The sequence below is a fragment of the Doryrhamphus excisus genome, linkage group LG22 (assembly GCF_037039965.1).
Source record: "Doryrhamphus excisus strain RoL-2023G ecotype Guam linkage group LG22, RoL_Dexc_Guam_v1.1, whole genome shotgun sequence".
In the NCBI taxonomy this organism is placed as follows: Eukaryota; Metazoa; Chordata; class Actinopteri; order Syngnathiformes; family Syngnathidae; genus Doryrhamphus; species Doryrhamphus excisus.
In genome coordinates this window covers 8,424,535-8,429,283 of record NC_136378.1, presented here as the reverse complement: position 1 = coordinate 8,429,283, position 4,749 = coordinate 8,424,535, and positions in this window count along the sequence as shown.

Below are 4,749 nucleotides of genomic sequence, written 5' to 3'. Positions count from 1 at the left end.
TTAATCTGAAAAAAATAATTTGTCTACCCACCAACTATATGTGGTTTCATAAGTTTTTATTATTTGCCGTTTTATTATTATTATTATATTTATTTATTTATTACTGATTGATTTTCTTTATTCTTGATTTGTTTATTTATTTTTCATCTTATGTTGTGTAGAAAAATAAAAAGTAAGATATTTAAGTGGAATGTGGAATGTTTTATCAGAGCTTTTCTTGTAGAAAATTGAAACCAAAGCAAAGTTTTATTTTTTATTTTTTTGTTTTTAATAAATGTGTTTTTTTTTTTTGGGAAAACCTGATGCGGCCCAGTCTCACCCAGACCAGAGCTCCAGTGGCCCCCAAGTAAATTGAGTTTGAGACCCCTGGTATAGACAGACCGTAAAAGAATCTGTGTAAAGCTTACATGAAAAAATATATTTTGCCACATGACTCATCATAATTCCCCAGTGATGAATATACTGTGTGCTTTCATGCCATTTCATTGGACTGAAATGTCATTCTGTTTTACAGTAATGGTACACGGCACACGAAAATGGTCCCTCAGTTTATTAATTAGTTCTAAAATTAAAAAATATATCCAATTAATCCATTCCAGACACCAGAAATATGAACAACAAAATAAATAATTCAAAAATAATAATAGTTTTACACACAGAAAATAATGCAAATATAATTATTAATGACAAATGAAATTGATAAATGAACATTTATGACATTTATTGAAGACACTTGTTGGTGAAGACAGCGAGGAGTGGTGTGTCTTATTGTTTTTAACATTTTATTCAGTAACACTCTCATGACAATAAAATACATAAAAATGTCATATGGGAGGCAGGTACCACCGCATCCTGCAGCGATCAGGCATGCATGAGCTGGAAGATGCTTGTCACTGTTATTCTTCCATCCAGTATGCCATCATTTTTATTTTTTTATTTAATTTTTTTACTTCTTTAGCAGCATTGGCTTGCAGAAAGTCAAATGCATTCAATATATTTTTATTCTCTGCTGAATTAATTAATCAATTTGATAGATGGAGGATTATATATTATATTAGTATTTTATAAGCTCACCAGGAGGAGATCAAACTTTTGCAACAAAGTATCAGAACTTTTTCTGGTGTGTGTGCTTTGTTGCATTTTCAACTTTTATAGGTTAGCTTGTGAGGATAAACAGTGTTTTTTAATCCCGTCTTTCTTGGAACTGGCATACATTTCATGTGAGTGTATTTACAGTATACGCATTCAAATGCTGTATGGCGTCATCAACTACATTTGTCCAAAGGCCAGAATTTTTCTTAACAGACAGATGGTATGGTAATAAAATACGGCCTTGGGTGACATTTTTTTTTTTTTTGTACTTGGTGTTTAATGGTATTTGAAAAGCCCCTTTTACTTTGAAGGCGTAGGCAACATTAACTCATTAAAGGGGGGATTAAGGACACCTAGCATTATCAATAATTATATTCGATTCCTAATTAAAAGTTGACATGTAGTGCACTACTTCAACCACCAGAGGTGTCGGTTAATCTCTCAACTAGTTGTAGGCCTAACATGACATCTGGTCAGACCTCTTCTATGGAAGCTGTTTTTGCAACACTTGCTTAGAAAAAGGAGTTCAGAATATTCAGGTGGAAGTACTTCCATTCCAATAACCTCGTAAGCTCTCAATATTTCGTTCCGAAAGAAAGGTCTGCAAAAGCAAAGCAATCAGCATACGACATAAATATAATTATTTTCCATAGTTTTATGCTACCGCTGATGTACACAATGTTTGGGCTGTGTTGTTTAGTCTCACAATATTGCCATCAACCCAATCCTCAATGTATTTCCCTTGGAGAACCATTATTTAGTGAAGGCCAGAGTAGTTTTGTAGGATGGCTTTCATTTCACGGTCCATACTCTCAATGTGATTAATAAGTAAAATGGTGTCGAAGAGTGAAAAAAAAGGCAGCCTTTCAATCCTATCGTGCAGAGCCGATAGGAGCAGAGAATATCCTAGAGCATTAAAGACTTGTGTCAATCAGTACATGGGGAATCATGCATAGCCTTTTTGGACTTGGTCTGACGAGTTGACATCTGGTCTGATGACTGCCGTATCAAGCTGGCTAGAAAAGGGGAAAAAAAAAAACAGCAATGAAAGTTACATCAGGGATTCACTATGTTTATATACACGACACTAAAACAGTCGGATTCCTGAAATAGTTGAGTTTTATACAATGTGAAGTGCTGTCTCGAATCCAAACGGCTATGGGTTTGACTGATCACACCGTGAGCCTCGAGACTCACGACGGGAGACATGATTTGGTTTTTGTTTTGACACAGGAGCACAATACCTGAGACGTTAGTTATGCTAAGAGTCCAATGGGCCGGCGCAAGTTCCAATTCTCGCCAATGCAATTTGCTGTGGCGCTGAGTGTCGCCAATAAGGTGCCAGGGTGGTGTGAAGTGGCTCGCTCGTGGTGACCCGTAACAGCGGCAAAAATTGAGTTGTTTAAATGTCTAAAATCGGGTTGCACGGTGGTCTAGTGGTTAGACCTCACAGCTAGGAGACCAGGGTTCAATTCCACCCTCTGCCATCCCTGTGTGGAGTTTGCATGTTCTCCCGGTGCATGCGTGGGCTTTCTCCGGGAATGTTTCCTCCCACATTCCAAAAACATGCTAGGTTAACTGGCGACTCCAAATTGTCCATAGGTATGAATGTGAGTGTGAATGGTTGTTTGTCTATATGTGCCCTGTGATTGGCTGGCGACCAGTCCAGGGTGTACCCCGCCTCACGCCCGAAGACAGCTGGGATAGGCTCCAGCACCCCCTAACATCTGCGTCGTGCCAATTGCTTGATGCAAGTGGCCACCAAGTGGAACCAAATGTCACGAACAATCCGTCTATTGGAATCCACTGGAATATAATGGCACGAGCCAAGTTGCGCCAATGATGCTAGGGGTCCACTGGGCCGGTGCCAGTTCTCGCCAAAGATTATGTGATTTGTGCGTAGTGGCTCGCTGTGGTGCCGAATTAATGTTTGCTCGGCATGTTGCCATGTTGCCGTTATTCGACTCCATTCATGGATCGCTGCAATAGTACTAGCTACAGGTGACCATCTTTTGTGATCAGCATTGAAAAACATTTATCTGCATACGCCGGAAATCGGCTAAAACTGTTTTTATTAGAGAGCATCCTTAGTATACAGTAAGCCTTTTACTTATCACTTATCGTAGTTAATTGGTTCCTCTTTGTCTCCTACGTGGAATCATTTGGTTAAGCAGATTAAGGTGACTGGTGGGTTGGTCAAGCCACAACCTACCTGACCTGTCATTCTGTTCTTCATTTGCACATCTCTACAAGTGACGGAATGAAAGAGACCTGCATCGAATTCAGAGACTGATGTCAGCAGGCCTCCCACTACCTCCCAAGCAGTCAAACTGCAAATGGCACAGAGACATTGCTGACCATATGGCTCCTGTAATTAATCATGGCGATTAGTTTTTGGCTCACTGTCAATGTCTGCACAGTCACTTATGTCATAGGCGCACCCTATGAGCAAGCACTTCCCCTGGCTTTTCATTATCAGTGTGTTAAGGTCATGTTAACAGCACAGCGGTAGGCATTTTCTTTTGGGTAAATGTCAAATAAATTTAGCTATTTCCTAAATAAATGGCGGCTGCATACTGCTGTTTAGAGTCCTTTCTGTCTATGTTTTTACTATTAAGCAACTAAATCACAACATTTAACTTTCAGTAACTATGCCTGGGGTGACATCAGAAAAAAGCCAAAAAATATAAGTTAAAACTTGTGGATTTAATCCTCTCTCAGGTGAAGTCCAGTTTGATATGTTGACCTTTTCTGTGCAGTTATGCACAATGACATTTCTAAATACAACTTTAGGAATATTTGGTAGGTTTCCAGAGTGGTTAGCATGCAGGCCACACAGTTAGGAGAAGTTTGATTCCCTACTCAGGCATCTCCGTGTGAATTTTGCATGTTCTCCCCGTGTGTGGGCTTTTTCCAGGTACTCCGGTTTCCTCCCACATTCCAAAATCATGTCAGTTATCCATAGGTATGAATGTGAGTGTGAATGGTTGTTTGTCTATATATGTGCCCTGTGATTGGCTGGGAACCAGTTCAAGGTGTAACCCGCCTCTTGCCCGAAAACAGCTGGGATAGGCTCCAGCATGCCTACGACCCTTGTGAGGATAAGCGGTATCGAAGATGGATGGATGGTCGGTTTCCAAATGGGATAACATTTAGGTCATTCACTGAAAATCTTAAATATTTTCGAGTCAGACCCGAGTCATGAATGTCCAAGACCAAAGTCCACATCTTTGTTTATATTGTAAAATGGAGTCCAGTTGAGTGACTCGAGTCCACACCTCTGCTGTGTATGTTTGTGCCTGAGTACTCAACAAAAGGTGAAGAATAGCCTGCAGGTATTTCCTGGGTGTCCATTTCTAAAACACAAATTATGTGCTTTAAATGTCCCCTTTTGTTTCAGTGAAACGGTAGATTTAAACTGCAGAGGCTATCCTTTCATAAAGAGTGAGGTGACTTTTTGTCCTGTCTGTGAAGGTCTCCTTGTATGTTACATAACCGTTTTTATCACAGTGTTTATAAAGGGGTGTTTTATTTTTTATTTTTCCCTTCATTTAACTTCAGCCCAGACTTTGGAAGTGACCTATAATAGCAGAGTGCCCTAAGCCCTCATTAGTATGCACTGAACTGTCAGAGTATGCGTCACCTGCTGTGTCGAAG